We start from the raw sequence: 26103 nt of genomic DNA on the forward strand, positions 1-26103 counted from the left end.
CGAGTATAATAAATGACCGCTGAAATAAGAATAATTCCTCGTTTCTTCTATCTTTGAAATCTTTTGTCCTTTTCCTTTTGCTTTCACTTGTATCGTGCTACTTTCCTTCGTTTTATGATTCATTCGTTTCCAACTTTGCCCGCTTCAGCATGATTATTCTCTTCGAGATTATCATCTTCCGCGTATAAAATTTATTCCATATAATAAATCCAGTTCCCATTCGAGAACTACAAAGCGTTTCATACAACTGAATTAAGTCGCAGCCATAAAATCTCCTATTAGGAAAATATATCGATATATTTGTCAACTCTTCTTGCGAAGCACAGCGCCACGAACGTACCATATTCCTTTGCAAAATTAAAGCTAAAACATTCTGTAAACCGACTCCTTCAGGCTCAACTACCTTAAAATATAATACAGAAAATAAAACAGAGAATGCATAAAAACGTACATCGGCTCGTATTTCAAGCGAACATATCACCATATTTAAAAAAAAAAAAAAAAAAACAGATCTGTTCTTGAAATATTCGGAACGCCACCACTTCCGGGACAAACACGCGACGTACCACGCGATGCATCACGCAAAGCCACTTCAATCTGTCCCATAAGAACAAAAAATCCGTAAACTTCGTTCTCTACTTTTTGCCAGTTTAAGTCTACCTTTAAACCTGGCTCAAACCGAGTCGCACGTGCACACTAAACGTCCGCTGCGCGTATTAAAACAACAAACCAAATCTTCTACGTTATCCAAATTCTCGTGAAAAAATTTGCCGCGTCAAGAACGATTTCGCGGAAGCAATAAGAGAAACCGGATGCATTTCACGAACGGAATTATTATTAATCACGTTCGATCGATGTTCGTCGTGCTTTCCTGGTCGGATGCCGGCGGATGACCGCATAGCGTAAAATCGAGCCGATGACAGCATCGTGTCGCGAAAGAATAACAAGCTGAAATTATTTAAAATTCGCCGCTCCGAAGCGGAACCTGTTCGTGACTCACCGTAACAAGATGCGAGGGTAATAAAGCTGCGCCTCTATCAGCGCGGCGGAAATTAGAATGCAAGCCGCGTCGTAGATGGTCTCACCTTGCCGATTGTTTCCGGAACAAGTCGTATAATTTATCGTCCACCGGATCGTCTAACCCAAATCGTTCGCTCGCGCCTTCTCTCTGTACCCGTTAGATTCCTCCGAAGAAGGAATCGACCTTTGGTTAAACGTTGGTACGAGCCGCTGATTTTTATATTTCATTCTGCATGCGGCAGCTATTGCCGATACAGTGATATGGAAAAAGATAACATTCAGTTACCTTCTTACGCGTCACACGATACCTCGATAGATCGCTCTAATTTGAGCAACGATGTTCGCGTTGTGGCGAAACCGTTGCGATATTTCACGGTGTTTTATAGTTTATGCAAAAGTAGAGTATAAAATATATCGTCGTGGGGAAGCGACCGCGAGAAGGTGATCTTCCGGCAGACGAAGAGAAAGCAACTTCATTGAGTAAAATCTCGTGATGAAATAACGAGGGGAATGTTTCGTAATGTTGCGATACACGACATTGTTGTTGCATTCTGCAGTTACTTGGAAGTGTGTCTTAGTCGCAAATGATACTCGCGTGTCGTTATTGCTACGAAATGCGATAATAATCCGGCGGCCAGGCATGTTGGGGACGTTGGGAAACTTTTACAATGGGACGATTAGATGCGGCTGAGGTACTATACTGGTAACGCGTTTGTCTCGAAATTCACAAATCGCAGTTACGTCGTTATAGCTGTGGAACGGCCGTGTATTATCGCGACAAAGGATCCAGCATTTTCTTATACGTGTAGACTTTCAACGGGCAAAATACCGCTAATTAAATTTCAAAGAAAGAAAAGAAAAGGTTTAAGATTCAGCTTAGCGTAAACCCATCGATGATCCGAAAGCTTCCGAACAATTTGGGAACGTCGCACGATAAAGAAGAAGGTAAACAAGATTACGGGAAGGATACGCGAACGAACCGAAGCTGCGTGACCAATCCACCACGCGGTGAAGATAAAAGTGGTCGTAACAATAAAGAGTAGTAACACCGGTTGCAAATAGCAAATGGTCGAGGTGATAATAGGAAGCCGAGAACCGGCTGTGCCTGGTGATAATGTTGGAAATAGGAAGAAGCTAAAAATAACGAATCGACAAACTAATTAGAAGAAACGATAATTGGAACGATAATTGAAACATCCAACATCGATTACCGCGCTAATGATTACCCGCTGTTGAGATATAGATTTAATAAAAAAATCGAAAATTCTAGACACAAAGACCCACAAAGAAAGGAAGCGATATAAGAACGATAGAAAATGATGTAAAAATTGCGGGAAATAAAATATCGTTCGATAGAAGACGATAGAGTACAGACTTTTTCTCGTCTCTATCATTTTCGTCAGAACTTTATACATTTTACAATTCTGCGTGTCAACTAAATTACAAAACTTGTAGCGTAACAAGTTCAAAAGTTCGTGAAACTCTTGAAAGATAATTCAGGTCGGAAAAATAAATTTGTCAAACGTTAACGAGACAATCTCTGTTCAATAATGGCTGGGCATCTCACGATCGCGAAGATCCGAGAAGATCGGAACAGAGCAAGTCTTGTCCTTAGTTATCGCCAGGCTCACTGTCGAACTGGTTTCACGCAGTTTCAGGCAGTATAATTACAGCACACATCCCAGGTGGTCTTAATAAATGAATACCGTAATAAATGGCCGCGTGGGTCTCGCCTAGCAAGAAGAGAAGGTCCCGTATCGAAGGTGTACGTTTTTTTATTCTCTCTTTTTCCCAACGTTGCTAAAAAAGGATGGAATGCCCGATAATTGCACAATATCATTTTTATCCCTACTGGGTCCGAGAAACGTAGTGCTATACTCTATCGTTTATGCGTGCCGGATTAACCGACCGCTTTATGCGATCGCGCAGGATTTACTGTTAAACGATCGCTATATTTTCCGTCGCGTAAACATTCGCTTTTTATCCGCTGCGCTCCTACGATCGCATTGCGGCTTCCGGTAGAACGTGCCTCGAATATATTATTGAGAATGGAGAACGATTAATTCGATGCGACGGCAGATCATTTGCCAGAAGTAGAATCCTACCGAGGCTCGTGTTTTTGCATGAATAGTGGAAAAACGAAAGATCCAAGCGTACAATTCTACGTTTTTCGTTTTCTATTTTATAAATGAGGATAGTCAATATGAACGTAAAAATGTTGAAATTCTGTTATAATTATTCTTTGATACGGACGAGTATCAGCGAGTGAAAGAGCAAGGGCAATTCTTCTTTTTTCTTTTTTCTTTTTTTTTTTTTTTATAAACACGTGTGATCAGTACGGTTGTGAAGTTCCAAATCAGTATGAAACTACGTACGATTTATTAAATCTTGTTTTTGTAGAGCAGCGAAAGAAGAGCGGATTAAATTCTACAATTTGACTCGCGTCTCTTACGGTAGTAGATATGATACTCTGTCGAACGCTGCTGTCGAGCCAAATGAACTCTATTGTTTGGTCGACGGAAGCAGATTTTGGCGATGGTATGGATTTCGCGAGATTTGTAAAACAAGGAGAATGAAACGTGTAAAATTTGACTTCTTTTTTTAGATACGTGTAATCTTTGTTAAAATTCTAAATGGATATAACAGAAGGATATTTCCTTCGTAAAAGTAGAATTTTTATGACGACGTTGTTTCTATCTATAGAGTGGTATAAAATGGTATAAGAATTTTGAAGAGGTATCTGCTTAAATAAATTATTTATCAGAATGAAAAAGAAGCTGCACGTGACTTTAAGTAAAATAATAACATTTTTAGTACGCTTGATTTACTATCTAAATCAAGTTATAAGAAGATAAAATTCGAGTGAAAAATGAACATGGAGAAGAAAATCTTCGGATTATTTCGAAGCTAGTTTCTCCGTTTGCGCACGGATTATGTCTGCCGCGCTGATTTACTTTTCGAATCCGTGTTACAATATTTACGCAGGTTTGTTAGGTGTGTAAATAAAAGAAACTTCGTTACGAAGGAATCGTAGAACTACGGTGTGGAAGAACGTGTTCCTGGCCTTTTTTTTCTAGTAAAACTAGGTTAATTGAGGAGAATAATTGAATTTGATCCGGCAAAAGACCGAAAGGATCGCGCGATAACTAAATTTTTCTACCTCCATCGAATAGTCGTTCCATAAACTGTTTACGAGTGCAATCAAACAACTGCAGCTTTCCTAAACCAATTTTCCATCTATGCATCGATGTTCATCTTTACCACATCTCGCAGAGAAAGAAAGAAAAACATTTCCTATCTCGCAAAAAGTACTTTCTCCTCCTGCAGCAAAGAAGAATATCTATTAAAAATAAATCGAACTCGCACACTTAATTGAATGTCACTCGACTAGGCAAACGGATTAACCTTTAACTTTTAAACTATAAATTACGATCTCCAGTGAAGTCACCTTGACCCTTCGCTAAAAAAAGAATCTGCGAAAGTTCATCACATTCTACATGGGCTCTATTATATAAGATAAAACAATAGAAAAAGCAGAATCCCTTGCACATTCCGACCAGTCATTCTCCGGGTGGAAAGTGGCAGGATCGACATTCGCAGCTCTTTCAGCGCAGCCTACATTTGCATAGTCGCTGGTCTCGCGAGAGGGTGAATCCTTGGCGCAGTTTACGTCACTGACGTCGGATTCGTCGCGAGAGACTCGGTCGGCTAATCCTCGGTCAGGCTTTACCCTCTTTAAAGCGCGTAGATTCCAAGGGGAAGCCCTGTGCTTTCAATACGTTTCGCCACGGTATTTATTCCTCTTCCCTAGAAAACTCGAGAAAGAGCTCGAGGAACGACGAAAACACGCGTGTGCCACCGTGAACATAACGACCCAGTTTATGACTCGAATTCAACCGCGTGAAAGAAAGGAATGGTCCAACTTAAACGACGTAGGTAAGAGCGAAATGGATAACGAAAGAGAGGAACAACGTAGGGGAATCGTTAGCGAACAAGGATGTTGAGGATGGATCAGGGTTGCGAGCGACAGGAATAGAAATAGGGAAAGGACGCGGAAGGAACGAGGATAAAACGATAGAATGAGTAGGAGGGAGAAGGTTTTGAAGCAGAACACCCGTAGGACAGCTGAGACCCCGGGATGAAGGTAGGAGAGGGTCGAATGGGAAGCTGGTGGTAGGGAGAGCAGCGTGATAGGGGAAGAGTCCTACATGGTTCAAACGGAGAAGGAAAGAGGAGAGCGCGAGTGGTGGGGATAGGTCGGTAGAAGCAGCGGGGGGCGGTCGGTGGTGGGGGCAATAAACACGCCGGCGCCTCAGTATCGTCGCGTCCATCGAGGGAGTCGGTTCGCGACGAGCACGGTTTCTCCTCTTGATACGGAACAAAAGCTCGACCAGGGTCGATTGCGATTCTCTACGACGAAAATTCGGTTCGGTTCGCGGCAAGGTCACTCGTTGTATAATCCGTTTTTCGCATCGTTGGACGCGTAACCATTCATTCGTACAGCCATGATAATACCGCGTTCCTTCGACGACGAGGGCTAGCCTTGCCCTTGAAACGCCAGCCGGAGTTTCGAGTGGCCGACACAGCGTAACGCGCGCGACGACGTTCCACCAGCTGTGCGCCGGAATCGCGGCCCGCGTGTGTGTTGTGTTCGACGTTTTTCTCTTGTTTCTTTCTCTCTATTCGTGCTAGTCCCCCCTTATTTCCTATCGTTTCGCCGTTCTCCGTGATTATCGTGACGAAGGAAGATCCTGTCGAAAATATACAGTCCTGTGTTCCTTCCTTCCTTCCTTCTATGCGTTTATCCCTGTTCGATTTTGTTTTGGTGTTTATTGGTGAGAATCTACCGGGACGATAGGAACAAAGGGACGAAGCGAACGGCTGTGAAAGAGCAACGCAGACGAACAGAGTGTGAGAGAGACATCGTGGTGTATCGATTGAGAGTGGAGCTGCAGTTGACGTAAGTCGATGAATTTTGTCCTTTGCGAGTAATGATCCAAGTGATGACGTACGTGTACGTGTGCGTCTATGTGTACGTGTATGTATGTACCCATACGTATTTACGTGTGTTACGACGCATCTTTCCTCGGAAGCGTATTATATTTTACGTAAGTCACGTAGCTCTACGCGCGCGGTGAACTGGTTTTCTTCTCTCTCTTGTCCTGCCGCGTTTCGAGAGCTTGAAATAGTCCGACGCCAGAGAGAAGTTCACTGCCTCCGCTCGATTGTGTCATTGAGGTTAGACGACGCGACGATGCGATTTCTTCGCGATCCGTGAGACGCGCGCGATTGTCTCGAAGAAGTCTCGACTGGGCAGCCGTCGTGCGGCTCTATGGCCCTCTGTGTGCGTGGGATTTAAGAGTTCGCGTCAAAAACGATGGTTGTCAATTTTTTTCTAACCCTTTGAAATTAAACTGATACCGAGAGATATTTTTGTTCAGTGGATATTCAATTTTTTCTACTAACGAAGTATCGAGTATATCGCGTAATCTTTGTCATTGTCATGGATGTTATTTACGATATCACAGATTTGATACTATAAAAATGAAAACCTGATAGAAGAACGCTTAATTGGAAACTAAGGTTATGAATAGATGCTATTCGTAGCCACTGTATGTATGTATATGCAACGAAATTTGAAATTGTCGACCTCGTAACTACCGTTGCTGTTTTTTACGCAAAATATTTCTAAATTTTACCGATTTGAGACGAATATTCTTTATGGAAGAGTGATTAACAGTTTCGGTAATAAAAGGAATCGAATGAAAAAGACACTTCTTCGCGCGGAGTTATTAAAGCCTCCATTAAAAGGGGTAAACTTTCGGCAAATTTTCGAAAGTTTAATGGAAGATCACTGGGAACATGGTAGCCGTTTGTAAAGAAGTTGAATGGAGTGTTATGTGAATAGACCATCTGGTTGGAGGAAAACGTGCGGGTTTCGTATATCCGACGCGGAGACAGCATTTTGAAAGCCATATTAATTTCTTCTCCGGACACCATTTTTTTTCGCAACCTATTCGCTATTCCTCCATTGTATCCAAATTGAAATCGCTCAAAAATTTTATAACCATTTGTTAGTCGATACGGTACGACGACGGGAAGTGTAATGAAAAAAACATGAGAATATATATTCTTTCAGGAATACCTACTCGTATACAATGATTGAAATCACGTGAGAAAGCACTCGAGTATTTGTATTACAATCACATAAGCGTTATAAAGAAAGTATGAAAATAATTAAAAGACTGATAACATAACGAGAACTTGTCATCTTTTTTTTCTGTTATGTATTCCTTTAATAACTATTTATTTTTTAGATTATCGCACGCTTTAATAACAAGAAACAAGAATTCAATATGGTGGAATCGATATTGTTCACGACTAACCTTAATTTCCTTTGCGAATACATGCCCTGGAAAGTCGTAGAAAGTTCACACTTGCATTTACGATGAAAACAATCCGTGTTGATTTCTTTGGCGCAACGATAGCAGTAAATTCGGAGAAGACGTTACGATATTGTTTACGCGAATTACTTGGTCGATAATAATTTGAGAAAGAAACGGTTGAAAGGAGTCGCCACTTAGAAAGAGTCGCCGGCCGCCGGTCGTTGGCATCTTTTGCACATACAATCGATCTCTCGTTTCATGCAACCATTCGATTCGACGCGACGTTCAATCGTAGTTTGAATTTATTGTCAAGTAATTAGCCGTTAGCCGTAGAACCGGATACGTTTCCCGTTTTAATTCGATTCGCTGTCCTTATCTTAAGCGCTCGAATTACGTTATATTTGTTACAAGTACATAAATAAGTACACGCGTCTGAAGTAGTGTGTATCGGCGATCGGAAACCGTTGACCTTAACGGCGATTAAACGCGATCGGAACGTAAAGCATTTTAATTAACATTTTCTTCCGTGAACGACCGATCCTTTCGCAATGGGATGCTTTTACGGGTGTGTTTCATTCGAACAAAAGGATTTACGAAGTGATCTTCGCTATATTGGTTCGTACATAACCTTATTTTATATGATGTATCGTGACTAACGGTAGTTTATAAAACTTGCAATATCTTACAACGTTGTAACTTTATCTGGCTGCGTTTTATATACGTTTAACACTTTAATGCTCGAATTATTAACAAAAGATTATGTAGTCGTATAATATAATAATAATAGTGAATCATACACTGGCTCATTTGAATGCATACTATAGAAACACTTTTGCGTATAAGCACATACATCGTATGTGTTACATAAAATATTTTGAAATTTCATTAACACTGTAGTGAATCGCGATTGTTATGATTATATTGATAACATTTGGAATCAATGAATAATATTATTTGAATATAATGTTATAAACATAGATCGATTAAGATATTCATGATTATAAATCTCCTTCAAAATGGATACACTTAGTATGTAACATATGTACATATCGTACAAAGCATTAAGAGGTTAAGTCTGTCGTAAACGTTCGGAACAGTTAATTACTTCTGTGTAATTACCAACAAATTGAATCTAGAATTATCGTCTATCGACGATCGATACCGACGAAAATCTATTTGTCATGTAAGCGTAGGTTAAGGAATATTTTACGTAACCTAATCTATAATAGTCTGACTAAAGAAAAGAATATTTAAGTGTTATTTCTATTACGTACGTTGTGTAACCTCTTTCCAGATATTTTTTATTCGTCTTGTTCGTTTGACACTAACCTACGTTACGCTTCTTTTCCCATTAAATTAAATCAACCTGTGAGTCAACGTCGTGACATCATCTTGCGTAACGTATTCTTCATCGACATGCGCTTAAATTTAAATGACAGATCGATTGCGTCGTTCATTATCCAAGAACAGTTACATGGAATAGTGGAACGAATTAAAACGAATCAAGCTATATAAAAGGAAAATTGCAGTTCGCCATTTACTAACTTAACGTTAACGTTGAAAATGAACCATTTGAAGGCGTGCTACAATGGTGTACATTAAGATTGCCCGTATACTAACTTCGTTAATTAGTCGTTAACCACAATCATTCCGCTAATTATTCTCATACAAATACTAGATAATGGCGGGGTATAATAATATATACAGAGCGCTGCGCAATTACAGCTACTAACTTTAATTAGCTGGCAGAATGTGCTTACTCGATTATAATTGAAATCGTTTTTTCGCACGATTTTTCCTCTTCGATTGTTCTACGTCTATATAGAAAGTATAAATAATGGCAAATAAAAAAAATGCACGGGGTGTTCGCTTTATCGTTGCGCACAATTTTTCAGACGTTTACCAATGCCATACGAGCAATTATTAATCAATATTTATCTCTGTCGAATGGATAACGAATGATACGCGTTACTAAAATATTCCGTACGAATATTGTGCATATAGTTCTATACTTGACAATACTTTAAATTCAATATAGAGAGGAAGCATTTTTTAAATGTTTTCCTCATCGATACGGATGACATTTTTTACCGCATCGTTGCAAATAATCGAAGAACGATATTCAGGGGATAATTAAATATCGACAGCTTCGATCCTTCTCCAAACGTTAATTTCATAAAAATATCAATTCTCGAATGTATAAAAATTGGACGCTCGAACGTTCACATTTCCGAACGATTAATTTCCCCACTGTTCACCGTTTTCCCTCAAACTCTGCAATTCCCGCTTGTTCAATTAAATCTCCGATACCACAATTATCGGCTCGTTGGCCGCTTTCAGTAGCAAAACAACAGGAAAATGCCTTCGTCCTTGATGGCATATGGTTAAATTTTCCTACAAAATTTGCAAGTGGAATACCTTCTCGCCTTCGTGTATTACAGCCGCATAGAGACAGGGCACGTCGAGACGTTATGTAACCTTCTGTGGAAATACTTGAGGAAACTTAGCAGTCACCGCGTATAGCGTTTCCGGAAAATGTGGTCCGGACGCAAATGAAGTTGCGCCACTTGGAATAGTTGGACAAAACTCTCGGCTGTGTACCAGGATTGACCCATACCCCAAGGGGTGTTGGCAGAGCCTGTAAGACAGGTAGTGACGTCATCCAGCCAGCTGCTTCTCGCTTTTCTCTCTTACCTTGAAGCTTCTTTCCGTGTGTGTTTTTTTCTAGTCGTTCTGAATCGGTTAAATGGTCCCAGAAAATCTTCCACTCTGTTATTCTTACGAATGCCAGAAGGACTGCCGAAGGATAAAAGTAAAGTCTGTGAAACGTTGTTTTGTTTGGTTTTAAGGGTAGAATGTAAGGGTAGAGTTTAACATTTAGACTTATTAGAGAAGGATAAGTAGAATAGGATAGGTTGGTTAGACTTGGTTCGAATATATTTTCTGGAAACCATATGTTCTTTTTCATAGTACGTGGTATGTCTGTTACATCGATATCGTACGTCGCAACGTTACAACGTAATTTAATGTTTTTTTGAATTACTTACTCGCTTCCGTTTACACAAGTAGATCTTTAATTTTCTTTCAAAACTACGTAAAATACTAGCCAGTAAAATACTCGTTTAAGGACGGGATACGAATATTAAATAAGAGAGAACTGGTGTATATTTCTGGTATTAAAATGAACGACAGGAATTTAAACGCGTGCACACACGGAGCGAGAATATAACTAAAAAAGCGATTTGAAGAAGATGGAGCTGGTGGAAGTCATCGGAGAAAATCGCAGCACAGATTAGCCGGACACTTTCCTCGAATTAACCAGCCCTCGGTTTCGCCTGGAACGAGCAAGGACGTTCCGTGCAATTTCTCTCAGCGGACATACACGCGCATCCAGGTGTTCCAATTCGCCCATGCAAATATATTCCTCTGTCCCCCGGGCCTCCCCCTCTATTTATCTCGTTTACCCGGCCGCTTCTCTCCCGACGGTGTCCCGAACTCGTCGTGACACGGTGTAAATGGAAGGATCGCGTTGTCGTTTCCGGGGAACGTGGCCGTCTCCTCCTGGAATTCCCTCGAAGGGAACCCTTGTAACCTCTGCAACAGATCCTATACTCGTTCCACGGAGATTCGAGGTAACGCGCAAGACGTTTCGGCCTCGTTCAGCCATTTGCTTTTTCTCTCGAACAGCTTTTTCCTATAAATATGGATCGTAGTAACGCGGATGAGCGAGCGGAGTTTGTTTTCGGATTAAGAAGATTATTTTCCTTGTCGTTCGTAACCCTGCTGCGTTCCTTACATCGTTTTTTACTTAATCGTGTTTTTCCAGCGCTGAGAAATCTCTTGGGTTTAAGAAGAACACGAGAGAGTCGCCGTCGACGTGGATAGGGCGTTTCGTTGCAAATTTCGCGGCCAAGTCTTTCCTTTCGTTGAAACGTTCCTTGAAAAGTTGGCCTAGTAACTTGTAGCAGATCCAAGGACATCGACGATCCTGCCGAGATAAAAGTAAATTAACGCGTTCTTTGAATCTTGGCGAGTCTTTCGCGGCGAAACAAGGCGAATAAACCAGTCGGAAGAATCTAGCGAAAACACGATTATTTTTCTCGTTGTCGAAATTCCTTGCGTTCGTATTCATAAGATCGTGCGTAACAGAACACGTATTGTATCTTCCGCCTTTTCTGTTCGATCAATTTTCATTCTTTCGCGCTCCATTATTATTGTAAATTCGATATTCGACTCTTAAATTATCGTTCGCTTGCCAACCGTGATAAGTTTCGTTCTTATTAGCCTCTTCTCTCTTTCAAATCCAGTTCTGTCCCCCACTTAGGCAGCGAAACGTGTACAGGGTATCTCGTAGCAGGTGATGATTCCTCGCTGAAAAATGAGGAAATGTAGGGTTGAGTGGATGTGGCAAGGATCGAGGAAGGAATCGTGGAATGGTAACCTTCGAGGATCGGATGCTCGAGCGGTGACGTGGCTGCTTTGACCCGTGGAAAAGGAATTTTCTGCCGCGGTTGCGTTTATTTTTTCCTTGGTATATCCTGAAGCATTAAACTGACGTTTATAACGCTAATAATGTGTGTTCCTTCTTCCTCTCTCTCTCTCTCTCTCTCTCTCTCTCTTTATTCCTCTGGCATAAAAAGGACTTGTCACATTTACAAATTATCTCGTACGATTCGCCGATCGGTCATTGTAAATCCATCAAAATGACTGGCTTGCGGTCATTATAAATATACCAGTTCCTCTGACAAATTACTGTAATTTTGAGTTTTATCGAAACACGAATATAATTATATCAATCGATTTGCTAGAAGAAGCGATAGAACAAAGAAAATTACATTCTTCGAGGATAAATAGATAATAGTTTGGAATAGAAAGTCCAAAGTTATCGATTATTCGTTCAATAGCGAGCACATTTTGCCTTCTACAATTCAATGTTTTTTAACAGGGTGCTGATAGTCTTTGGATTTTGAGATTCTCCGATGAGATGTTGAAGTCGAAGATGTTAAATAATTTGAATTGCGACATTGCATTGAATTGCGCAAAGTAGCGTAATTTTATCGAACAATTAGGATACTGCCAGCAAGTTAATCTGTCGATCATTGAAAGAAATTATCGTTTGATAATCGTCAAATTTGATATAACGTGAAATTATCGTTTAACGATTATCAAATTTGATAATTGCCAGGTGATACGATCTCTTTTAGCAAGTTAGGGTATATGTTTATCGGAACGAGCCTATAGAAAATCGTGGTAAATTGTAAAATTACTTGAGGAGGCGCCGGTATGCTGGAAAATTTACGAGCGAATGGAAAAAAGGCCCGGAATATATAACGATACCGATAACTCTATTCCACGAATTTCAGCTGCAGCACTGTAAAAATGAAAAACTGATACACAGCGCTACATTTCATTGCCGGACAGTTTCTCGTTAATTGCGTTAACTTAATCTTTACGCGGGTTCAGTAAATATGAGTTACCGTTTCCATTGGAAATTTTCACGTTTCCAATATTTTTGATAAATGCGACAGCTACTCTATCTCTGGATAAAATTCAAACGTTAAACGTGTTTGCTAGATCGAGCCAGGGCGATTTATAAAAGTTGCCCATACCTGACACTGAATTACAGAAACATTCGCCGATTCAAACGATTAATAAATTCTTTGACGATACCAACTTTCCAACGTTTATATTTTATAATGATATACGAGTTAACAATGATGTTTTTTCGATCGATGTACCGCTTAATGAACAACAATACGAACTGATATCTTGTTCGATGCATCGTTTATCGAAAAATAATAATTTCGCGCAATACGAAAGTAAAAGTATAGATCGAAGTCTTAGCAACATATTAATAAATAATAATTCAACAGAATACACGCGTGAAAATTGAAACAAATTGTCCAAATTCACACGTTATCAACTCAAAATTACTATACTAAAATAAAGTATAATAATCGTATTTACTCTTACTTAATTAATTGTGTAATTATTTTTTTAATACAATTACTACTTTTCTTTTTCATCTTTTTCTTATAATTCACACGCCTACGACCGTATAAAATTGCGATGCGCATTTACTACGTGTAAAGAAATTCGGTTGGAAAAGCTGCGATCGAGTGCACGTGTACTCGATTATGGAACTCGAAGCTCGGGTCATCGATTTGCCTCATATTTTTTGCGTGTGCGATATTGTGCTGAACACGAATTTCGTGAGAAGATCGTATTCGAAGTTTTGTATTTCCCACATACTGCACACGAGCAATTTACTCCATTCGTTGATTCGGGACATTATTGTACGTAGGTCGTAGCGGGCGAACAAAATTTTAGATCGATGGAAACCACTCTTTCAGCTGTTCCATTGTTGATTTTATACTGCAGATTGATTTTACAATTTTTCGCTTCAATGTGCTGCGCTTCCTTTCCTTTCTAAATATATTTCTATCGTACAGTCGAGCGATTATATTTCCTTTATCGTAGTTGCTTATAAATACGTTCTTTTGAAACGTTTAATCGAATGTCAGATAAAACTCGTCGATTTTATCATCGCGCGTCAGATAAAATCGATGAATTTCATCTGTAGGTTGAAAAATCGAAAAAAAACCTGCGAAAACGTTGGAGGAATTTGCATAAAAAATTTTTACGGAAATTATTCTCTTGGAGTATGAAATTGCACACAGTATACACCAATCTCCATCTACATCTTTTCTCGTTAAATTCATTACTGGTCCCGTCGCAACTTAATCTCTTTCGACAGCGTTTGAAGAACACGGGTGAGAAACTCGAATGGAAATCGTCCTCTCTAGCTTTCATCTTTTTATCCAAACATAAAATTACACGACGCGAGAGTAATTTTCACGCTAAATCCAAATCCTTTCAAAAACACTGATCGTTAGATCGCAAATATTTGTACAAATTCATATTTTTGAAAGACGAATAGAAGACTAAAACCTATTAGCAGAGACTTGTTTCACTCGCTATAATACACCGTAACAGATGCTAAATTCTCTGTATTTTATATACTTTCGTACATTATTCGCAACATTTACGTGAATCTTTGCGCTTTGAAATTTTTCCTACTCGCGTTCCTCTTCAAATCCACATTCTTGCAAATAAAGATAAGAAAGGATCAGCCTGAAGAACCATCCGTCGATAAATCGAATCCGTGGAAAATAAAACTCGTCCTTCCAAGAACCAAGAACCATCGTGGAAAGAGGCGAAAGCTTTATTCTCTGGTTGGAGACGAGGCCAGACGTCGTATCGTGTCCCTCGTTGATCCGACTCGCTTCGACCAAGAAACCCAGCTTCCTCCGAAACGTTGCAAGCCGGAAGAACGAGCGTAACGTTCGACGTTACCGGACCATCGAACACGGTAGACGATTCCTCACCGCGTTGCCAACGAGCTCCAGCAAAGTTTCGTCTCGAGGAAACTGTCTCGTCTCTGTGGCGACGATCGGCGTTTCGCGTCGTTGACCCGAGGCCGGTCGAATCTGGCCTGGCGAGGCCAGCTATACCTAACTATACCGCACGATATGCAAACAACTGCTCGCTAACATGAAGTTATTACTCGTGTACGGAGATCGCAGATGGCTGCCGCCGATTCCTCGGCCACTTTCCCTCCTTCGTTCGTCGTCGTACACGTTTCCGTACGATCGAGGAATGCTTCCTTCGGGCTGCTTCGAGAAACCGCTCGTGGCTCTTGCACGATCGACGGACGGTTTCTCTCGTCCTCGTGATTTATCGCGTTGGCAACTAAGGGATTGCGGATTTTGTCAATACCATCTAATGAGAAAATCCGCGATCACTTAGTTGCCAAGCCAATAGAAGGTCGAAGAAGAAGGGTTCACGAGCTTAATATTCTCCGCTTAATATTCTCTCGTATGGATCCGTGCGCGTGCTCTTCGTCGGCGGTTAGGTCGTATCGATTCGCATTAACATCTGAATTGTATGGTAGTTGGAAGAAGTCGAGGCAACGTATTTTTTATTTTTCGCTGTTCAACGCGGTAAAGATTGGAAGTAAAAGTTGAAAATGACGCGGAATAAAACGGATAATAGAGCGGCGTTTTTATTTTGATACGAGAACAGCTATAAAAAGTGAAGTTGCGTTCATCGTATCGATTGGAGTCGACGAATCGACTGGACCACGTTAGGCTGCGATAAAGAGGTAAACGTGGGACGCGAATTAGGCGTCATGGAACGATCGCGATTCTTCCTTCTTCGTGATTCGATACACTTACCGCTGTATGTTTGTTGTTTAATTTTAGAGAGAATTCTTTGGAGAAGAATCTACGCTGTAAAAATCAGAACGAAAGGTACACGAATAGATAAATAATGCAATGAGAGAAAAACGCTCGCCATCCATCATTTTCCAGTAAATCGTTTCGCGATCGAATCCCCTAAATTGCGCAGTAAAATTCCATGAATTCTGCAAATCTACAAAATTTCTATGAAAAATTCCATTCCGCTGCACCTCCGGTATCCATCAAATTTTTAATTCTTTGGAACAATCACGCACGCGGAAACGACTTCGTAGAAAGAAACGTTCGAATTCCATCGAATAATACTCGATGTTAATGAATAAACAGGAGGAAGGACGGCGACGAAGTCGCGAAAAACGAGCGGATGGAACGAAACGCGGATCCGATAGGAATCGATGCGAGAGTTGGACGGCGTAAATCGAAAACCGTGAGAGAGGCAACGATCCCTCTCTGGCCGAAGCCAAGCAGGAATGTTTTCTCTCGCATTCCACGAGTTTCGTGGATCGTCCGAACCGACGAATTTAATATTGGCACGCGCGAATATGCCAGACCCGCCGCGAAGAATATTCCTGGCCATGGGATGCTTTTTCCCGCATGAAATCGCAACCAAGGAAACCTTCTCCGTTTTATCCTCGTTTGCTTGCTCCTTTCTCTATTTATTATCCTTAAACGTGTTTGGTTTTTTTTATCTTCTATTTTCCTACAATTTCTCTTTCTTTTTCGATAGAGTTTCTTCGGATTTTCTTTCATCGTACCGTTTGAACCGCGTGGTCTGTTTTCTTTGGGCGTTTCATTTCGTGTCATCCACTTACCTTCTTCTGCTTCTCTGCTCTTTTCATTACGCTTCGTCGTCTCCTACAGTTCTCCTATATTTCTCTACTTTTCCTTTTACGCCGCTGTACACTTTGCCTCCGTTCTCCTCTTTACAGTTTACGAACGTTTCGATCGTCGCTCCGTCTCTTGTTTTCTAATTTCCACTTCCCTGAAACACACACTCCACGCCAGTTAAATTCAGCGAAATAAATATCGCGCGATTAATCTTGCAGATCGCACGCTCGCTGTTCTCCGTGCGATCTTCGTAATTCCCACGCGCGTGTACGACGCAGTTTGGAGGATGTTTGGTAGCGAACGCTTGACGAATCCTCTCGATCCGTTTTCGCGAACCGAGGTGGACCGGAATTTTAACGATTCCCTGTCATGTTAGTTTTATATACTTTTTTTTCTTTTTTCGTTTACCAGCTGGTAAACCGATGGGAATTGCGCGAAGAGAACACCGTCGTGAAAATTTCATCGCGACGAATACCATTTGTTCTTGCACGCAATAAACAGAGCTCGTGCAAATTTTCCGTGTAACGTACGAACCTTCTATGTTTCCTGTCTTCATCCTACGAGAAAAAAATCGTCTCGAAACGAAAGTATCGAATACGCTGGATCGATCGCCGAGGAATTGAGAATTTTACGCCATTTCCTAAAAATATTTTATCCAACTACCGAATGTTTTACCGAGCGATAGTCGAAGATTAATCTCAATCGACGATGGGAAGATATGGGAAATTTGTTACGAAAGGAATATTTCTTTGGCATATTTTATTTGGATATCGTATATCCAACGTATTTCCATTTATACGACAAAATATTTCTCGCATACATATTTTATTTCCGAGCGTAGTAGCATCTATCGAAGGAATATAGATTTTCACGCGTTTCACTTTGACGATCCTCTCCCGGTCTTTCATCATTTTCTGCATATTTTCTACTGGAAATAAAGAACGATATTAAATTTTACAGCGCGAAATATACTAAAACTTAAAGTTCCTTCGACCGTTAGTGCCTCGAACACGACATTTCGCGTTTCTTAAAGCTCCAAACGAGGACAAACAGACGGAAACGAGACCTGCAAGATCTTTTAGGCTTTTGCAGGCTGGTTCTCTCGGCGGTTGGAGTATGTTCTTCTTTCTTTTTTCTTTTTAGACAAGTGTCTCGACGTTTCGCCATTACAACGGACTTTAACAAAGCCCTGAAGAAGCACTGACACTGACACTGACGCTAATCCGCGCTTTATAATAGCCGTCCATTTAAGAATATTTACTTTCGTATACGAAAATTCTCGTCGTCGATCACGGATAGACGTCGGGCTGGAATATTTTACGAGCATAGAACGTTGAAAAATTGCTTTCCTTAACAAATTTCCCTGTCCCGTCCAATTGATTTTTACTCTTGCCTGCGAGCTCGCTTTGTGCGTCTGTCATCGACGTTTCGCGGTTGACGAACGTCAGCAGCACTTCCGGCTACGATCGAGAGATCCGACGAGATATTTGTCGGGCGATTGACCTCGCAAATAGGAAAATCCATCATCCCTCTGTTCCATTCGTTCCTTCTATGAACGTAGGAGAAGCTTGGACAAGGGAAAATCTGCGGCGCTTTTGTTCCGATCGAGAACAGCAAGATTCGTTGGATCTCTGCTAGGGAATTTTGCGCGGCTTATGGAAGGATAATTGGTTTGCTTTAATTCCCCGGAGATTGGATTTTTCTCTTAACAGCGACCCGATACGCACAGGTACGAGCTATTATTAGGTTCTCCGAAAAGTTTCTTTCGTTTCGTAAGGTGATAATGGACGAACAAGAATTTCTGTTTATTATTGAATTAGGTATGATCCATTTCGTTCTATCTCTATTATTATGCTCGTGCATGATTGGATAAGCTAATATAAAACAAAAGAATATTGCGCGTCTATTATTTCCTTATGAAACGAAAGAAACTTTACGGACAACCTAATACGCGAACTTCGGTTTTGACGATTTCAAGGGACGAGATAGCAAAAGAGCAGCTCGACGAGTAAATTTGGAAGTTTCGATATTCGGAAACTTTGCGTACATTTCGACTAGATCGGTTGGCGACGTTGTCAAGTAGGCGACGACGGATATACTCGTCGAGCGCGGAGTACGCGTGGCTGTTGTAACATGGAATTAAGTTGTAGCGAAATGAACGTTTCACTTTTCAATTTTCTCGGCGACAGGACTGGTCGTAACGCAAGATATTGTTATTCGTTCAATTATACTCGTGAAAATCAATTAACCGGTGAAAATATCGTCTTCCTGATATCTTCGTTGGAAACTCGTCGGACGAAGCGCAAGAACCGTATTACGATATCCAAAGTGAAGGATCGATGGATGGAATTAAACGAAAGCGAATAACCTCTGCTGTTAACCCGTTGAATCAAATACCTGTTGCCTGATAAACGACCTAAAACTTGCACTTGTATCGAAATTTCCTCTCGTTCATATCCCATGCTATTGTACACGTATAATCACCGATCCAGTGGAAAATTCGTTATCGATCACGCTGTGGAGCAGTGATTTGCCTAGACAGAATCGAATGCCTATGATCGAAGAATCGATGATCGGCCGTCGCTAGATGACATCGTCAGCGAGGCTCGATACGTCCGTCATCGAGGCGAGCATCGCAGGTTATTGACATTGAAGGAAGCGAATCGATAGCCGGAGAGCGCCTCGATGTCTAGTCACGGAAGTAGAATACTGATTGCTAGCATAAAGCCTATTGTGCCGGTGGTGCGCGGCCCGTTTAAATATAGAGTGGCAGTACTCCAAGCGGAAGAAAGACAGAGAAAGAGAGAGAGAGAGAGAGCGCGGAGGACCCTGAGTTAGTCTTCCTTTCGTTCCTGAGGAGCGAGGCGAGCAGCGACGCAGTCAAAGGTGCCTCGAGCCACGAAACCTTTTGAGAGAGACAGCGAACTATGGAGACGCGATTTCCTAGTTATCGATGACGGTCGTCTGTCCTCTCTCACTCTCTCTCTCTCTCTCGCTCTCTTCGGTTTCTATAGCCAGAGGATCGAGAACACGATCCTGCGATTGCCTCTTCAACCGAATTTCCCTAGCTTCGCTCTCGTAACAGCAGTCGACGAGGTGACACAGAGGTCGATGATGACGTCCGGACCAAAGTTCTGGCAGGCTGACTGATATGATCGAGTGGAGCGACCGCGATCGTATTCGAATTTGGTAGTCTGGATGGGAAATCGGATTTAATTATCAGCATTTGAGGGCTTCAGCTCTACAGTCGTCGATGATGTTGCGTTTGGTTTTCGATCGAGGGTAGAGTTACACGACGTAAGAGACTGCTGCAGAACGTGGACCAATGGGTGCCGGTAGGTTAACTGCTGCTACGTTTCCACGTGAATCGCAATGTTTGAATGGGTTACGCGTTTGATTACCTGGATTTAAGTATTTGATTTATACGGGCAATGATACGATAGAAGCGAGGAAATGCGATTGCGTTTGGTTTCCCATCGAGGGCACAGCCGGACGATGGAAAAAGCTGCAGAAAGTAGAGAAACCGGTGTTAGGTTGACGCGCTGGCTTTCCACGTGTATTGGAATGTTCGAATTGGAATTTGGATTTAATTATGTCCATCTAATTTGAGCCTATTCGAGTCGAGCTTATTAGGGTCCAGTGGAGGAACGCGATTGTGTTTGGTTTTTTAACGAGGGCTGAATTAGGCGACGTAGATGTTGATGAACTGTCGACGAACGGGCCGGTGACACGTTTCAATTTCAATTTGAATGTCCGAATTGGCAATTGGTTCCGATAGCTTCGATCGAAGCGCCGCGAGCTTCCATATTTCCATTCGAATTCAATTGTTCGAATTTAGATATTCGAATTTGAAAATTCTAACGGAACTTTTCGACTTAAAGTATCTAACAATGCAAATGTTGTTTCGAGCTTGAACCTTTAGATTTCAGCGTTTAATCGGCATATTCGAATTGGATCATCGACAGGCAAGCTGCTTGGGCTTCTGATTGCAAATTGCAATTCCAAATTCTACGTATATCTGAATTTGAATACTTCAATTCGAATCTGTAATTGCACGCCGTTAGGATTACCTTCTTTGAATTTGTAATCGTATGTTTGCACTTCGACTCGAACATTTGAAGCTATTTCGTCGATCAAATATTAATGTTAAAAGAAAGAAAAAAAAAAAAAAAAGAAAGCTGTCGTATCTCACTTTGAAAGAAATTTAGAAACGACTGAAATAACCAGTCGTTTCTAAATTTTGTTTCGACTCATCCTAGAAAGTAAAAGAGATCGTTGTACAAAGAGCAACGGCCCGAATAAACGCTAACACGTAAGTAGCAAGTTTTTCCTTCCAGAGAAAAAGTCGTAGACGACCAAAGAACGTACTGTTATTATAAAACGATTACTCGGATTAATTTACGACAGAAGGGGCGACGTTTGACGGGCGAACAGGGGAAAAGATTAGGGTGCAGCAGGTATTTGAAAAATCGACAAGTCATTATTAGAAGCATGATGAGCCATGTTGACGCAAGTACCGTTATGGTAACCGGTGCCACGCAGAAATCGACCTGGGTGCATCCTACACGCCTCTGTGTACAATTTACACACGTATATGTACCTAGACACACAGGGTATACATGGCCCGAAGTTTACCTTTATTATCGAATCAACGTATTCGTTACGATCGCCAACTATCGTTCTGGATCCCGATCGTCTTTCTATCGATCTATAGATCGATCGACGACCTAGTTGTTTCAGATGGTTCCAATGTCTCTTCGTCCATTCTTTTTCCAGTTACTTTTCATCGTTACAGATGGTCGAGTCTATTCGATTGTCCACTCTTATTGCACGAAGAAATTCGAAGATCCAAGTATCACAGATTAGAGTAATTAATCTGATCTATATCCGAGTCGAGAGAAACTTGAACTTTGAACGTTCAAATACGAAAAGATTCGAAGCATACTTTTTCCAACAGCTACATTCAAATACGAGTTTATTGGCATTATCTTCGATAAGTTACACGATAAGTATAACGCGTAAAAGTATTTTCTCATTGTACGATGTTACGATACTGTTGGGAAATAGCGCGAAACTCTTTCGATCCGCGTAATCTTGGCATCTGGGCCAATGGAATAAAAGGAATCGTTTGGAAAAAATAGAACTTACGATCGAGCGTTACTGCTTATCGACTATCTTATCGATAGATTGCACACGTTTACGAATTTATGAAGAATATATAGATAAAAATGCAGAAAAGTACGTGTACGTGTAAACGTAAAACATAAAACTGCGTTAAGTCGTTAGTTGACCCAGCGATAAGTGTACTTGTCGCTGGTGAAAATCCTCTGTGTCTTCGTACTTGTTAGTGCGCGTTAGTTCGTCGCTGTTATTAATAATCGATCGAGTGAAACGTTCCCTACAGCCTGCGAGAAAGTTCGGTTCAATTTCACCAATTTAAAAATTATTTCCATTCAGATTCGCCATTATTCTTTTGCCACGGCGGTATAATTACTCGTTGGAAAGCAGTTTCCCATTATTTCCAACAATCTCTGTATAATCATAGTGCGAGCTAATTTCGATCAAGTAAAAGTCAGCTTGTGTTACTTAAACTTTTCCTTCCCTTGAATCCGAAGTAAATTAAACTTGTTAGCGGCCTTTGTTCGATCAACTTGCTCGAAACAGGCGAGTTCGGCCACCGTCTCGTCGCCGGTAGCTTTCCTCCATTCGTTGTTCGAGAATCGAGCTCGACCAAGCAAAGATGCATCCGCGGTATAGTCTGTGGCACTATGCCAGTTTATTATTGATTCTCTCTTCTTCGTTCCAGCGTCTCTGTACTATGCTATACACTTGCTAGCTCTCCTACCGAACAACGAGCGCTCCTTCTCTTCGTTGTACACAATTTCTTAAACGTTCCTCCCATTTTCTCTCTTCGTTCTTCCCTCTCCCTTCGAGAAATTCTATTCTCGACATGATAAAATACAAATTCCATGGTTCGATCGTATTGTTCGATGTCTTTGTCGTTAGATTGTGTATTTTATATTTTGCTCTATTAATATTTGTATTTTGTATCTCTCAGCGTAGTTTCTCGTAATTAGCATTTTTCTTTACGCTAGAATTTTGCTGGGATTTTCTTCCGTTAGAATTTTGTTCTTTGGTTCGACGACTGATTCCGAGGGCTCGTCTCGCGACTTATTTGAAAGCAAACACGTCTGTTTACTTTACGTACGAAATAGAGCACAGGGATAGATAAATCACGTTTCCTATTTTCCAAGGAAAGAATTTTTTAAATCCACCACGCTGTCGGTCAACGTGACATCGCTAAAATCACGATAATCGTATCTCGTTACGATTGCTAGTGAAATTTCCAGATGCTTTTTCCCCACGATACAGCGGTAAAAAGTTTTTCTATACGAGAGAGCTTCCCGTTTGAATAGTTTCGCGAGCCACTGCAGATGTTTCAACAACGCGAATTTGAAAGTTGCATCGATTTTACGATTATCGTTCGTCTACGCAGAGGCAACCAGAAGGAAAAAGTCGATCGCTCAGCCACTAGATAGAAATACCATGCTCGATGTTAATGCAGCGTTCGAGTCTATCGTACGAGAGCCACTTACAATTTCTACGAGCAACGAAACAAGCTCCCTTTCACGGTCGGCCACGTTAATTGAAAACAAGCATCGCAGAAGCCTTTACTCGCTACGATAGATCGTCAGAACGTAAACGTTGAATTGATTAAATATAAGCCACTCCTCCTCGTTCACCGATCGATGCCATTCGAACGATAAAATTCGCCCGATAAAACGCCTCCGCAATAACCGCGAAGGAATACGTAAACAGGGGATACGAGGAACGAGACAAACGCGCTACTTGGACTAATCGCCGAACGTATGTGTATTTGTATTACGTCTAAGGCAACTTTCAGATTTGAAATTTACAAGATTCGGTGCAGAGTGCAAGGCGTTTTATCAAAAAACACGATCGAAATACGAACAATCGTAACAGAGGATCCGAGATGGAAGCCGGATCCGGTTCGGACGAAGCTTCGTTACTCGATGAACATCTTCGTTCGTCCAATTGAATGTATATGGAAGATTTGATATTCACGAAAATGCATTAGAGAAAAATCGCCAAATTGGAATGGAGGATAAAGTGGAAGGATTAGCAGGATTCAGACATGGAAACGAGACCAAAGCGAGGGAATACTGGAAAGAAGAGAGGGAAAAAGGATACAGACTATGTAAAAGGAAAGAAGAAGACCCGAGACATGTGATAGAAGAATGAGAAATAACGGGAGGGCCAAAGGACACGGAAAAAATACTAAATGAGACTGGAGAAGGACCAAGAGAACTAAAAGCAATAATAGAGAAGAGAAGGGCAATACAAGACGGGGAGGAACGACAATAAGGAAGCACAGCAAGGAGGCAGAAGCCCAAAAGTTGCCATAGTTTTAGGGATGGAATAATTAAGGGAGTGCAATATAATAGAGTGGATAAGAGGGGTGGTAGATATACAGGGTGGTTGGTAACTGGCGGTACAAGCGGAAAGGAGGTGATTCTACGCGAAAAAAGAAGTCGAAAATATAGAATAAAAATTTTTCGTTCGAGGCTTTGTTTTCGAGAAAATCGACTTTGAATTTTCGGTCGGTACGCGTGCACTTTATCGCGTCTCGTTATAACGGATCTCACTGTAGATCGTTGTCTCGATTGACGTTATTTTTTTAATCTTTTACATTTTTATTCTATATTTTCGACTTCTTTTTTCGCGTAAAATCACCCCCTTTCCGTTGTACCACCAGTTACCAACCACCCTGTATAAGAAGCGAAATAGGTAAAAGTCTCGTCCAAAGTCGAAAATAACGATAAATAATGATAAAATATTCACGATAATGATGTTTTTTCCTCTTGAACAGTGTACGTGGTTGACGAGGGTATTAGGTTGTCCGGAAAGTTTCTTTCGTTTCGTAAGGCGATAATAGATGAACGAGAATTTCTCTTTTATATTATTTTATTGAATCAGGTACGATCCATTTTCAGTGCATAATTCGATAAACTAATATAAAACACGAAACATTGTGCGTCTATTATTTCCTTATACGAACGAAACTTTTCGGACAACCTAATACGTACGCGGTACACTGTCAGCTTCTTCTCAACGAATCTGCTCTATTGAACGTGTACGAAGCGAATATTCTGTGCGATACACAGCACGCATCCGTAAATTTCCTGCTGCATTCTGCGAATCGTTTCTGCTTCGGCTGTTATCGATATTCTAACGCAAATATTCGCTTGGTGCTCCATCGTATAATGTTCGTAATGCTATCGGTCGGATCACTTATCCTAATAGATGCGCACACGTGTACATTCGCACAGACGTTCTACGCTTTTATCGTAAAACCTGGTGGAAGCATTGTTGGTCGACTGGCACATTTACGCGGAAACTCGCAACAGCGAGCTGTTAATTCGCGAAACGGTTAATTTTAAAGTTAAATCATCATTCGCTTATTGCTGTTTTATCGTTAAATATTGCGTTACGCAACCGTCTTGTTTTCTACGTTTAGTCGATGGAAACCTGCCTGACATTTACAACATTCCCATAACACATACGCGTGAATCGCGTGGTATACAAAGCGTAGCTTATTCCGATCGCTCTGTCCGCTTCGACTCGTCGCATGACGTCATTCTAATTACCCAAGTTACGATCGGCTCGCGAGAAATTTCAGTCGAGGCGTTCGTGGTCGCCTGTTCGGCGTACAAGCCGCGTCTTCCAATTTCCCTGGAATTTTTCAAGAGAAGGAACGTGGCCTCCAGGGTTCCTTTGAACGGACGAAGGCTGGATTAAGCCTCTTTACACGTTGCCAAGGTGGAGTTCGAACGCGGTGTCTTGGCGAATATCCGCGAACTCGGGATCCAAGTCATTTAAATTTGGTAAACGAACGAGCAACAGAAGAAGCTGGGGATGGGGTACGAAGAAGACACGAAAACTGTCTTTTTCCATTGAATCGAATTAAGCTTCGATTAAATTCTGACTCTGAGTGGTCAACTCTGAGCAGAGTAACGAAATTTCACTTGAAATTGTACGTACGCTGTTATTCCGTTTGTTCGTCCAACTGTATGTAAATTCTCGTAGCAACGAGAACTGATAATGCAAGAATTTACGCGAAGTTAGACAACTCTGAATAAAATTTCGAAACCGGTAATTTGATCGGGCCTGAAATTATGTTAAAAGTTCCAAGATCGGATAATCGAAACTCGGGTTGCTAGGATTTGCATCGGCCCAACGATACCGGTGAACAGTTGAAATCCGCGACTCTCGACACCGGTGCCGAAAAATCGTGAAAATCACCGCGAAATCGACCCTTGGGAACTCTTCGCAGCCGGAAACCTGCGATCCTCCATCCATCCGTTTCGAACAGAATTCAGCTAAATGGAATCGAATCGGTCGATAGATTTTACAATATCCCAAACCACGTGGCACTTTATCACGGGCAGCGACGAGAGATATATCGGCGATCAGGACGACAGGATTGGCGGATAGGCATCGAGAGCCGTTTCCCTGAAATTTAAACGCGTCCCCGTGAAAATTCAACGAGATATCGGGCATACGTTGCGTGTACGACTCGTGACCAAGTT

The 26103-nt window shown here is 41.3% G+C and overlaps 1 protein-coding gene across 5 annotated transcripts in view; it reads left to right on the top strand.

Moving 5' to 3' along the window:
- The first annotated feature begins 5327 nt into the window (after positions 1–5327).
- Positions 5328–26103, top strand: part of LOC117241793 (ankyrin repeat domain-containing protein 50) — a 216515-nt gene continuing 195739 nt past the window's right edge. For all 5 annotated transcript variants that reach the window (XM_033507911.1, XM_033507916.1, XM_033507914.1 and 2 more), the window contains exon 1: positions 5328–5980. The gene's annotated coding sequence lies outside the window, so the exon portion shown is untranslated. The remainder of the gene's footprint in view (positions 5981–26103) is intronic.

This window comes from Bombus vosnesenskii, unplaced genomic scaffold, assembly GCF_011952255.1.
Source record: "Bombus vosnesenskii isolate JDL3184/JDL3185 unplaced genomic scaffold, Bvos_JDL3184-5_v1.1 scf7180000016261, whole genome shotgun sequence".
NCBI lineage: Eukaryota > Metazoa > Arthropoda > Insecta > Hymenoptera > Apidae > Bombus > Bombus vosnesenskii.